General features: G+C 48.6%; 1 protein-coding gene across 12 annotated transcripts in view; it reads left to right on the plus strand.

The window, feature by feature from the left end:
* ST6GAL1 (ST6 beta-galactoside alpha-2,6-sialyltransferase 1) overlaps positions 1–13,534 on the plus strand; it is a 170,531-nt gene that overhangs the window by 61,518 nt on the left and 95,479 nt on the right. The window contains exon 1 of one of the 12 annotated variants that reach the window (XM_044383470.3): positions 7,699–7,771. The exons of 10 other annotated variants lie outside the window; for them this stretch is intronic. The gene's annotated coding sequence lies outside the window, so the exon portion shown is untranslated. Of the gene's footprint in view, positions 1–7,698; positions 7,772–13,534 lie in introns of those variants that run through there. One more of the 12 variants, XM_048214732.2, reaches the window with a different exon arrangement.

Consider the following 13,534-nt stretch of genomic DNA (forward strand, 5'->3'; position numbering starts at 1 on the left):
TTGTGTGCTTTTGAGCACATTTATAAAAGTTTGGCATGCATGAGGTCATCCATGTGATAGCCCAAGCAGCTCGACGTTAGGTGGACCTGAGTCAGACTGGACTCCAGGCTTCCCTTCCTGAGAGGCAGAGTTTCCATAGGGAGTTAAGGTCACAGACGACGGCCCCGCCACCCAGGATGCATTCAGGGAGTGTTGTTGCCAGTCTCATTCTGAGAATGTGCTGGAGGCTCAGAGAAGCACCTGGCCCACAGGGCACCCCGTGCCGGTGAGTCTCGCCTTGTCCCCTCTCACTTAGCCTTTCCCTCCGATTTATAGATGAGGGCAAGGAGGGCCTGAGAAGGGAGGGCCTGCCAGCTGTGCCTGAGTGACAGGCCCTGTCTGAGACCCTTTCCCTCCAGGTTCCATGAGCTTGGTTTCTTCTATCAGGCTGTTCACCCAAGTAGGAATTTCTGACTCAACTAAAAGAAGAAAGTTGATTTGTTTTAGTAATTAAGTTGACGCCCTCTCTTTAATCCTCTGGGGGTCCCACTGTGTCGGCACTATGCCCGCACCATGATTTGTGGGCTCCGGCTCTCGCTAGCTAGCGGTGTGTTAGGCAAGATGCGGGCCACCCTGGGCACCCCACCTTAGGGACCCAACTTGTAGCTGTCCAGACCCCTTCCAGCTCTGAGATGATCGATGACAAAGGGGGACATGTTGACCTAAGGTCAGGGGGGCTTCCTCATACACGTAGTAAATGGAGTCTGTTTCAGTATTCAAACAGGGTAAAAAATGAACCCCCTCCCTTTTTGCCATTTTCCCTGATCCCACTTCTCTCTGACATGACTACCGTTTGCACTTTGTGGGTCCTTAAGCCCCTTTGGTGTATACATTTATGTGTGTGTTCATGGTTATATGCAGATACATTTAAAAAATTCAGTAAATAAGGGCACCTGGGTGGCTCAGTGGGTTAAGCGTCTGCCTTCGGCTCAGGTCATGATCTCAGGGTCCCGGGATCGAGCCCCATATCGGGCTCCCTGCTCAGTGGGGAGCCTGCTTCTCCCTCTCCCTCTGCCTGCCACTCCCCTGCTGGTGCTCGCTCTCTCACACATGATCTCTCTCTCTCAAATAAATAAATAAAAGTCTTCAAAAAAAAAAAACCAAAGAAATAAAAACTCAGTAAAAAGATTCCATTTTAACTGCCACTTTACAAACCTGCCCTTTTCACTTTACTATACATATTGGAGATCTTTCCCTGTCAGTGTATGCAGATATTTTTCTCATAGCTGCATTACACTCTATATTATGATCTTTACTTAACCATAAAAATATATTTCCAAGTGTATTTAGACCCTCGACATGGAACAATGGTTGTAAAGGTCAGTGGTTAAATGAAGCCAGTCCATAAAGCTCTGGAAAGGGTGGCGAGGGAATGGAACAGACGGGCACAGGGATGCTGAGGACCACACCCTGGAAAGCTAGAACAGAGGGCTCCTGGGAAATTACTAAGAGGCTGAGTGTTTGGATGGGGTTATTTTTGGAGATAGCCTGCCTGCTGGGGTGCCCTAGGCTGCAAGGGCAAGACACCAAGCTGCGTCATCACCTTCTCCTCCTCCTTGCACTGTCCCGGGCACTGCCAAGTTTGTTTCTGTTCCCAGGGCCTGAGGAGAGACCCAGGGGGAGGCCTGGAACTGGAGGGTGAGGGATGGAGGAGGGAGAAGGGAAGGAGAGGAGTATTTGATGGCAGGCTTGGAGGAGGGAGTGCAGCAGTGCTACTCTGCCCTGTCTGCCTGATCAGACCCATCTGGAGTGTTCTGTTTCCCTGGCTCTGATACAGATCATGGTAACATGCAGCACACCCAGAGATGGGCTACTTGGAACACAGAGGCCAGCCTATTGGAGGTACGATGAATGTGGAAATGGGCTTCTAGCCTGTAGGAGATAAGAAGAGGCACCTTCTTCATGTGAAAAAAGGACCAGAGGCACACTGGGGGTCCTGTGCAGGGGAGAACCAACACAGGTTGGGGGAGACGTGGTGGCAAGGCGGATAAGGAAGAACTTACCCACCAGAACTGCGCAACCGTGGAGCCAGCTGTGTCACCGGGCAGCGAACTCCCCGTCGTGGGAGTATTCCAGCAAGCGTTGCATGTGAACTTGTCTGCCGTTGGAAGATTCCTGCTTTGCAGACCCGTTGACTTAAATGCCTGCGAAGAAGGCCCCTTCCAGCATTGGGAGTCTATGACCGTGACAGGGGAAGCAGAAAGAGGCAAAGTAGGACTGCGGGGTTGGGCCAAGCTTTGGAGGACGTAATGGGAGCAGTTCTCACCTGCTTTGTAAAGGGGGAAAAATGGACGCCTTCAAAGGAGGCTTAAACATTGTTTCCCATGGATCTTGGCAACCCTCCTCCTGTTCTGTCCTTGGCTTCAGCCTGCTTGACTTTATATTCATAAATTATTTCCACAGTAATAAATATATCACATACACTTTAGATGACCAGGAAATCTGGCAACCAGAAAAGAACTACATGTCCCAGGAGGATGATTGTAAATTTTTTTTCATTACGGTCTTTCTAAATCTGCATCCATCTCCTGGTTTCCCTAGCTCAGTGCTGAGATGTCATTCAGCTTTAATTTTAGCAACACTCTACCCTGTGCAACCTCTTGAAGGTCCTCCTGGTTAGAGCTGACAGCACCCACCATGTTTAATGCTTGTCCCTTTCTTTCCTGAGGATGAGGAAGAGCCTCTTGAACTTAAGTGTCAGTCGAGTCTGGGTGAGGGCGACATAGCACGTTTACCATGTTCTGGGCTTTTGCTGTGCTCCCGGCCCTGATGAAGCACCGTGAAGGTTCTCTCATCCAGTCCTCACAGAGACATTCTGTGTCCTGGTATCATTAGCTCCATTTTACAGATGAGAAAACTGAGCTTCAGAGAGGAATAGAGACTCACCCAAAGATTCACTGCTGCTAAGGCCTGAGCCTGGCATGGAGCATAGCTTTTTCTCTGGGTTATGTTACAGGTTTTTCCACTGCTGATAATTCTAAGTCCTTGGAGTCTGAGAAGTGGTTCATTCTTAGTTTCACCGGAGGCTTGGCTGAATTTCTCCCTAGAGGGGCTGATGGAAGTTTTCTATCTTTCCCCTGAGAACATATGAAGGAAAGAATTCATGGGAGAGTCATGTGTGGATAGCATTTGCTCATTCCCCTTTTTGGTAAGAGTTTGTGTCAAGCTTGGTTTGCCCTTTTAAAAACTTTTTTGCTTGCCCTTTAAAGCTGGGATATCCACCTGACTCATTATCTGGTTATGACTGGTCATAAACACTGGTGGTGAGTATGGCCACAGATTGGTGGTTACCACCACTCGGCTCCCTCACATGCCTTTAGCTTATAAATGCAACTCAATGTAGGCATTGTGAAGGGCTTATCTTGCACCTGTGGTTCTGGGCTCTTAAACAGTTTCTTCTCTTTTGAAGTGTACTCAACATTAATTTAGTCATCAAACATTTCTTGAGTGCCTATTATGTGCTAGTCATTGTGCGAGGCATTAGGAATATTTACAGAAAGAGCCCATGTTGTAGATAACACGCACACACGCATTCAGTGTAAGGAGCAGGGCTTTGGAGGTCAGTGGCGACAGACTTCCTGTGTCACCCTCTTCCTCTTCTCAGAGTCCTTGCTTTGTTCATTCATTCAACCAACTTTGAATGTCTGCTGTAGCCTGTGTCCAATGTGCATTTTTAGAACGGAGACCCAAACATTCCCACAGTTCTGTTCTTCAGGAGCTTAGTTGGAGGAGGGCATGCAGATGTTAATGACAATATTGTGTGATAAATATTATGAAGCGGGGAAGAACGTATAGCGAGTTTGAGAAAGCTTTCTGGAGCAGGTGACGCCTAAGCTGGGCCTTGGAGGGCAGTGGCTGGTAGCCTCCAGGGAAAGGGCATTTTTTTTTTTTAAGATTTTATTTATTTATTTGACAGAGAGACAGCCAGCGAGAGAGGGAACACAAGCAGGGGGAGCGGGAGAGGAAGAAGCAGGCTCCCAGTGGAGGAGCCCGATGTGGGGCTCGATCCCAGGACCCTGGGATCATGCCCCGAGCCGAAGGCAGACGCTTAACCACGGAGCCACCCAGGCGCCCCTGGGAAAGGGCATTTGAAGGAGAAGGGGTTGAGGGAGCAAAGGTGTGGGGTGAAAAATGGCTCGCTGCATATGGGGGGGAGCCACTAGCAGGTTGGTGTTTCTGGAAAGGAGCACATAAGGCAGGAAGTGGTGGGGATGGGGCTGGACCATTATGGCATTATCTATAATTTTCATAACTTCCCTACGTGGGATACGTACCTTCCTCATCTCCATTTAGTAGGTGAGGAAGCAAAGGCTGAGGGAGGTTCAGTGACTTGCTCGGAGTCATCCAGGGAGCGAATTGAGGTGCTTGTACTTGGATACAGGCCTAATCAGCTCCCACAGCAGTGCCTGCAGAGGCAGGTTGGGAAGGTCTGGCTTGCTGGCTAAGGTGCTTGTTCCTTCTCTTTTGATCTTTTAAGGGTAATATCCTGCTGAATCTTCTTTCTTCCACGTGCATTATGGTGTTTTCCAACATATATTAAATTGGGACTAGCGGGTGTGGTGGTGAAGGCTTCCTCTGAGTATTGGTTCTAGTTTTTGCCCTCCTTTTCATTTAGAAAATCAGTACTCCAGAAGTCTTCAAAGAAAACCTTGATGTGCCTAACCATGTATGAAAAGGGAGATGAAGATTCATGCCCTTTCTCAAAAGTTCCAGGTTTCCTTAGTAGCCCAACTATCACCTGTGAATGTTTAGTTCAGAGAAACCCCTGGGGACTGGAGAAAGAGCAGTCAGTCTGGGCTAGAAGAGTCTGGAACAGGTGGGTCTTGAGGAAGAATGAGTAGGATCAGGAAGGTGGATGACTCACAGATGACCTAAGAGTAAAATTATTCTGTCTCTCCCAGTGAAAAATGGCATCCCATTGACCTATTCTCCCCACCTCTCAAGCTAATTTCTGGCTTGGAGTGGGCTCTTGGGTTGGAGAGACAGTATCCATTCAAGCATTCAAATAAAGTTTTTTGAAAAGTAATCAATAGAGAGCTCAGAGACAAGATGACTGAACTCTGAAATGAGATAAAGAATAAGGAAACAAATGAGGATACAGACATCACTAGGGAAAAGTTAATAAAGGAACAAAGCAGCACACACTGAAAATGAAATTGTTCAAGAGGGACGGCTTCAGGAGAATCACAGTATATGCTGAGAATGGTAAGGAAATTAATCAGAGAAAACCAGAGATCTAGAAGTCCTCCGGAGGTGATCTCTCAGAACAGTAATTGGGGCCTCCGCAGAGACACACGTCACTTCTGCTCACGGTCTGTTCACCAAAACGTGGACACACCTGTCTGTCAAGGAGTCTGAAAGAACATCTCCAGCTGGGGGCTGGGCACCCTCTGAAAACTCCGGTTTCGAGAAGGCCTTCTATAACAAAAAGGAAGAAGAGGAAAATGGATATTGGGAGCCATTTGTCTCTGCACAGAGAAAAAAGTCCTGTTGGCCTCAGGCTTGATCAGCAGCAGGAGAAACCTTGAGAAGGCGGAGAAGAAATATTCAGGGCTCTGAGGGAAAGGCAGCGTGACTGAGGACTTCTGCCCTGACGTAACTCACTCCACAAGGATAAGGCGGGTGGCCCGTTCTCAAGGTGCAAGAACTCAGGGAATGGAGCACGAAGGAGCCTTTCTTGGGAAAACCTACTTGCCGATGAGAAGGGTGAATCCGGAGGGCCGCTGGGAAGGCATGGTTAAGGGTCGTTTGTGAGCCCCCGCCTTTTTCTTGTTTTTTTTTTTAAGATTATTTATTTTAGAGAAAGAGAGAGAGAGAGAGAGTGGTGAGCCCTTAATCCACTCAGAGAGAAGTGAAGCAAGGGTGGGCAGGAAGGCTGAGGAATAGAATGTGAGAAGTAGCAAGAAGGTGAGGGAAGTGGAAGCTTGGGGGGAGGACGTGGGAGCCCACGTACGTGCTAACTTTCCCGCTCTCGTACTGTCTAAAGGAAAGGGTCATGGCTCCAACCTTTCAACTCATTCTCTTCTTAAACTTGGAGGGATCTTAAATAATATCTGTTTTGGTGGAGAAACATTTATGAGAAGTCCAGCTTTTTAAAAATTTTACTTTTCTCTAGAATGGAAATAAAATACAATTTAAAAATAAAAAATAGCTATTTTATCAAGCCTTTCCAGCCATCCTCGTTTCATGCATTCTGCCCTCCTCCACGCTTCCATCCACATGTAAATGCAAAGAGTGATACTAATCTATTTTTTTTTTTTCTGGATGGTGGCATCTTGGGTGGCTTTTAGTTCTGTACAATTTTGTGTTAGGTTATCAAAAGGTATTGTTGGGGTGCCTGGGTGGCTCAATTGGTTAAGGATCTGACTCTTGGTTTCAGTTTAGGTCATGATCTCAGGGTCTTGAGATTGAACCCCGTGTGGGACTCCCTGCTCAGCTTCGAGTCTGCTTGTCCCGCTCCATCTGCCCCACCCCCAACTCATGCTCCCTCCCTCCCTCTCTCTCTCTCTCTCACTCTCAAATCAATAAAATCTTTTTTTAAAAAAAGGTATTGTTAAATACTGATGCTCAGTGTGTGGAGAGCAGGTGGGAGATACAATGGATGAACAAGACATTCTCGTCGTGGGGAAGTTGGCGGGCCAGTTACGTGAACACTGAACTCTAGGCAGAATGAGCCACTGTAAACCAGGTGACCCAGTGCGTCCTGGGGCCCAGAGGATGAAGGGGAAGGTTTCACCGAGGAGATAGAGTTTGAACGGGATGCTGAAGAATGCAAAGAGTTCTGATGGGTGGAGAATGGGAGAAGGGCATCCCTGGCCTAGCAGGGAGCAATGAAGGTATGGCATGTCTGGGTAGCCGTGAGTAACTGGTGGCGGTTGGAGAACAAAGGATGGGTGAAAGAGTAGCCAGTGTTCATTTCGTGTGCCCAGCGTGCCAGGTATGACGCACCGTATCTCTAGGCTGCCCAACAGCCCTATTATAGAAGGAGCATCATTATCCCTGTGGTAGAGATGGGGAAACTTGAAGTTAAGAGAGATTTATTTGCCCGAAGTTGCGCAATGGGAGACTGCGGCTTGAACCCCCCGAGCTGCCATGGTTCTTCTACTGCGCTGTGATTGGCGGCTCACAGAAGACCTGAAGAGGCCAGCTTTGTGAAACATAAGATATAAAAATACAAATAAATATAAAAATATTTTTTATAGATATACTTTCTAGATAACTATACTTTATGTATTTTACCTACATGAGAGACTTATGAAATCTAAATCTCTTTTCCATGTAAGTTTTAGGTAAATATAAAAGCCTAATTGTGGTCCAGACTGTAGCTGTGTGTAGCCTCAAGCTACTTAATCCTAACCCTAATTTCCTTATCCATAAAAGGGGATAATAATTGTGGGGCTGCCTACCCTCAGATTTGTTTTTATGTTCAAATGAGATCATAGATGTGAAAAGATGACAAAGAATAAAGAGCCACACAGAAGGGTTTGTTATTGCTGGCACACCCCTTGCCCTTCTGAGAACTTACAGACATCTGTTAGAGCACCCACAGGTGTCCATAAAAACTCCCACAGTCACGGATATGCTCTATGATTGGAGCAGCGGAGAGGGAGGGAGGTGGGTCCTCCGTCTGGGTCTTCCCATTGCCAGCAGCGGAGAGGAGCCTCCTGCCTGCCTTCCTGGTTGCTGGCAAAGTCTGGGCCAGAGTTGAGTCGGGACAGCTGTGAACAGCTTGGTGAGTTATCCAGAGCAGAGAAGGGTGTTCCAGACACGCCAGGCTACAGGAAGGAATGTCGGAGCTGCCAGGCGAGCGGGCCCCTGCCATGTCTGTCTGGTAGAGGCTTGTGGTCTGGAAAAGGGACAGGAGGGACAGAGATGCCAGGGGCCTCTGGAGCAGTCTTTACTTTTCAGGAGTGCTGACGAGAACAAGGCAGGGCCCTGGCCTCAGAAAAATTGGTCTCTAACACAATACATCAGGGTGGGCTGACAGCCAGACCTCAGGACTGAGCTAGTGTGGCCTGAGGCAACTCATATTTGCCCCGGGAAGGATTGGGATTGTTCTAGGGTCTGGAGTGGGGCCTACCATGCCCCTGGGGGGGTCCAAAAGCCCTGTTGTGTGTGTTGTATCTGGGGTGATGGGCTGGTTTTAGAGAGAGCCAAGCTACTCCTTACTGTTGAAGAAACCAGTTTCTTCATCCTACTGGTGTCTCTGCGATGCTGACACAGGCCTGTGAGCTCAGCATCAGCTCCGGATGGGCCCCTCCAGTTACTGGCCCCTACAGCAAAGAGAAGACCCTTCATCTTATACACTGTATTTCTGTGTTAGACAGCGGCCCCCTGGATGGCAGGATGCTGCTGGGGTTCTCCACACAGCCCAGGCCCAGCACAGTGCCCGGCCCTCCCTGGGCTTGCCCTCTGCCCGCCGAGACCAGAGTGCAGTCAACCCCAGTGAGCATGAGCGGGTGCTCGCTAGGGAAGGTCAAGGTGCGAGGGCACAGTGGGAGATGCAGGAGCCCAGGGTGGGGAACACGCAGGGCAGTCCTTTTTCACCGGCCACTTCTGGCCTTGGAAGTGAGACCCAAGCAGCAAGATGAAGTAGGAAATATTCTCTGGACTGGTCCGTGGAGCTGAGCCCTAGGGCGGGTGGAGGCAGGTTTAGGACCTTGCTCTTCTTTTTCTCATCCTGTTGGGAACCAGGGTCATGGGAATTTGTCCCAGGTGAGAGGGGGGCAGGGCAGTGAGGGAGCTCTGACAAAAGCAGTTGGGTTGGACCTTCATTTATCCAAGCAGGCAGCCTTTGTCAATTGTGTGATGTTGGGAGGATGCTGGCCCGGGGCCTGAGCTGGGGGTGGTTAATGACAGTATTAGGAATAAATCCCCAGAAGCCGCTTCCTGCCAGACCGCTTGTGGCGGTTCCTTTTTTTGCTCTACACAATGACCATTTTATTCTGGCCTATAAATCGGGAGGAGAGAAAGATCAGGTAAGGAGGAGACGGGTGAAAGGCACCTCCCAGGGACATGCTTCTGCACTGGGAGAGTCTTACTCTTGTCTCCCAGGCCGTCCAGGTGACTCCCAGGGTGGGGGCAGGAGGTGACTCCCTGGCTTCCCCATTACCATCTGCAGGGTCTTCTTTCTCAGACAGTCCTAGCATGCTGTGAAAAACATCACATGCTCTACGGCCAGATAGACTTGGCTTTAATTCCAGATGTGCCTCTTCCTCCTCTTCTTCCTCTTCCTCTCCTTCTCCTCCCCCTCTTCCTTCACTTCCTCCTCCTCCTCCTCCTTCTCCTTCTTTTTTTTGGGGGGTGGCCACTTCTTCACTGTATGAACTCGGAAACTCACCTTCTCTGACCCTCAGTTTCTCATCTGTAATCTGTATTAATCATTGCTACCTCATAGCATTGGTGCGAGTCCTGTGTGTAGGGCCAGCACGTAATTGGTGATAATAAATGGTGGCGATTTTTAATGTCATAGTGATTTTCAGTTATTGGCCACCCAACGGGCCTGACACCCTGCTAGGCACTGTGGATATGAAGCTACGTGAGGTCCAGTCTCTCCCTGGAGGAGCCTCTGTCCAGGAGGAGAAGTGGGTATAGAATCAGGACACAGATGAATGGGAGCTGCAATGGTGGAGCAAGAGGCAGGGGTGGGGCGTGGCGGGGCCAGAGAGGACCAGGTGAGATCGCAGTGAGGGGGGGCGGTTTGCCTGGGCAGTTAGGGTAGGGTGGAAAGAAGTTCACACCCTGGATTTGGCGTGAGATCCACTGATAAGGAGGGGCAGGAGCTGACAGTAGGGGACAGTGGGGGACCAGGAGGGGAGCCCACAGGGCTTCTGCCCTCTGCTGGCATTCAAGCTCTCACAGTTTAGGCTCAAGATGGAGTCTGTAGTCTTTTTCCAGCTGTTGGGTAGACATGGACAGGGTCCTAGCCAAGATTGGCTCGGGGAGGGGCTATTGAGAGGGCACTTTTCACCACAGAGATCTCTCTAGGTTCTGGGCTAAAATCAAGAGTGGACCTTCCCAGAGGGAGTAGCACAGATCACCAGACAGGAATTGCATATATGGAACCCCTGAAATGCAGGCTCTAGGTGGTGTGGACTGGAGATGGGCTGCACAAAAGTTTGGCACAGAACTGTTGTTATCACACTGGGATTCAGGGAGGCTGGGGTGGGAGGGGTGACCAGTGAATTCCAGTGATCTCATATGTAGTGCTCAGTGTCACAAACAGAACCGCAGGACACCTCCTTGATATTTCAGGATATACATTTGTGATTTTAGTTATTTGCAAATGACTTCAAAACCCTGTGATAGATACAAATTGGGTGAATCATTTGGGTGAGCGAAAAACAAAGTTGTATTCTGTATTTGCTACAAGAGTAGTTTATGTCACTTTGCTGGTGATAAAAAAAAAAACAATAGCTTTCATTTACTGAACTCTTACCATGTGCACCTTATAGGTCTCTCATGTAACCCTGGTTACCTCCAGCTCGCTCTCCCCACCACGCCTGCTGCCCATGGCTGAGTGCCACGGTAGAAAAGCAGAGTGATGTCCTGACTGCTCCCGCTAATTCGCGACCACGATCCTTCAGTGGACGTTAGCGTTGTCAGGTCACCTTTCTCCATTCCCTGGGGCCAGTGGCTCTCAACTCTGGCTTCCATTAGCATTACCTGGGGGAGATCATAAGAGGTACTGCTGCCTGAATGCCTTCTAGAATGAGTGAATTCAAAGTCTTCATGGAGTGGACCTGGACACCAGTACCTTTTTTTTTTAAAGATTTTATTTATTTATTTGACAGAGACAGCCAGCGAGAGAGGGAACACAAGCAGGGGGAGTGGGAGAGGAAGAAGCAGGCTCATAGCGGAGGAGCCTGATGTGGGGCTCGATCCCATAACGCCGGGATCACGCCTTGAGCCGAAGGCAGACGCTTAACAACTGAGCCACCCAGGTGCCCCACCAGTACCTTTTTTAAAGCTCGGCTGTTGGTTCCAGTGGGCAGTCTTGGCTGAGCACCACTGCCATTCTCTCTAATCTAGGTGACTGTTCACACCTCTTTCTCGGTCTCCAAACCTTTATCGCCTCCTCTCCCATCCTTACCCTCAGTCAGAACCTTGTTTCCCACTTACCTGAGAAAGTAATGTCAGTCAGAGAACTTTCACACCGTTCTGCCACCAAACATACACCCATAAGTTCTACTTTCTGCCTGCTACTGTGGATGATGAATTATTTCTTCTCCTATTTAAGACCAGCCCCTCCCCTCGTGTGCTGCATCCTATCCCCTTAATTAAGGACATGACTCCAGCGATAGTCCCTTCTCTTTCCAGTGTTTCTCTCTCTCTGCTGGACCATTCCCATCTGCCCGCCCCATCTGTCTATCTATGGCTGTTGTTTTTCTCCCACTGAAACCCACCCACACGCATATGCACACGCACTTCTTCCCCTGACCTCATCTCCCCCTCCAGCTGCTGCCTCATATCTTTGTTCCTTGAAAGAATCATTTGCTCCCTGTAGTTCCTCTTCTCTCATGATTTAAACCCAGTCGAATCAGTACTTTGCCTCCATCACTCCACAAAAACCACACCTGTCAGGGGCACCAGTGAGCTCCATATTGTCAATCCCAATGGTCAAATGTCAGTCCTTATCTTGATTTATCAGCAGCGTTTGATATGGTTGGTTATTCCATTTCTCTTGAAAAAGTGTTTTCTCTTGGGTTCTGGGATAGCACACCTTTCGGTTCTCCTCTTCTGTCACTGGCTTCTCCTCAGTTTCTGTTGTTGGCTCATCTTCATTTGTTCACGTTGGAGCACCGCAGGAAGCAGCACTTGGACTTGACCTCTACTCTGTCTCCTCACTCCCTGGTGATCTCCTACCACCCACATGCCAACAACCCTCAAGGTACAGCTCCATCGCAGACCTTTCCCTGAATGATACACTCTTATATTCAGTCACCATGTTTCCTTGGGTGTCGAATAAACATCGCAACGATGACAAAGTCCAAGGCTGAACTGCTTTTCCCTCGAAAACCGCCATCCCCACTTCAGGAGATCTTCTTTCCAGTTGCTAGAGTTTCAAACTATGGAGTCACTCTTGACTCTCCTTTTCTCATGCTGCATCCAGGCTATCAGCAAGTCAGCTGTACTTGCAGAGCAAACTAAGGAACTGACTGCTTGCCGGATCCACTAAATTCACGCCGGTCCAGGACAGTTCAATCTCTGCTTTTAATTTTTAGAATAGCTCTGTAACTGGGTCTTCTACTTACATTCCTCCTCCTGTGGTCTCCTCAAAACAGCAACTAGAGCGATCACGTTGAAAGTTGTAGTATCAGTCATTATTCTGCTCAGAAACCAACAAGGGCTTTCCATTTCACTCAGAGCCTTAGCACTCAGAGTTCTGAGAAGGGTCTACAAGGTTCTACATGATCCAGGTCCTCACAGACTTCAGCTTCTCCAATTTTCTGCCCCTTCATTCTGTCTTACTTCATGTCTCTTAAACAAAAAATCACATTTAAAAAAAGATTTTTTTTTACTCAGAGCCTCTGCACTGCTGTTCCACTCAGTTGGAACACCCTTCCTTCATAGACGCGCATTGCGTTCCCCTTCTTTTCCTTCAGGTTTCTAACTAACTGTCACCTTATTTGAAAGGCCGTTCTGACCAACTTATTTAAGATAATCTGGCGCCAGCCTCCTCCCTCACCCCCCGGCTCTCTCCCCTTTGCCCTCTGTTGTTTTAAGTGGCATCTATGGCCGTCTGACGTATTTACTCCGTGTCTCTTCTCACTGGGAAGTTGTTTCTACGAGGGCAGGACTTTATCTCTTTTGTTCGTAATTATTTTCCTAGGACCCAGAGCAATGCCTTAAGAATAGCGGGCACAATACATAGTTGTTGACTGAATTTAACTTAATCCTCACAAAAACACTTTGGAATTAGTTGGAATTACCCACAATTTATAGATAAGGAAATCGAGGCTCAGGGAGGTTAAGTAACTTTTTCAAAGTAACAGAGCTTGCCAGGATAGAACCGAGACACACACTTTCTTTTTTTTTTTTTTTTTTTTAAGATTTTATTTATTTATTTGACAGAGACAGCCAGCGAGAGAGGGAACACAAGCAGGGGGAGTGGGAGAGGAAGAAGCAGGCTCCCAGTGGAGGAGCCTGATGTGGGGCTCGATCCCACAACGCCGGGATCATGCCCTGAGCCGAAGGCAGACGCTTAATGACTGCGCTACCCAGGCGCCCCTAGACACACACTTTCCAAGTGACTATGCCACTAGACGCTCTCCCTGTTGAACATGGCCTCCCCCAACCCCCGCATTCCAACTTGCCTCATTTTTTCCACCTCTCATTGCAAGCAGGCAGACCCACAGAGTGACAAAATCCCTGTGAAAATGCCCCGAGTGTGACTGGAGGTGTGGGAGGTGCGTACGAAATGCACACGCCATCTCTTATCTGCAATTTCCAAATCCAAAAATCTGTGAAAACCGAGTTTTATTTTTAACCCATT

The sequence above is a fragment of the Ursus arctos genome, unplaced genomic scaffold (assembly GCF_023065955.2).
Source record: "Ursus arctos isolate Adak ecotype North America unplaced genomic scaffold, UrsArc2.0 scaffold_4, whole genome shotgun sequence".
Classification (NCBI taxonomy): Eukaryota; Metazoa; Chordata; class Mammalia; order Carnivora; family Ursidae; genus Ursus; species Ursus arctos.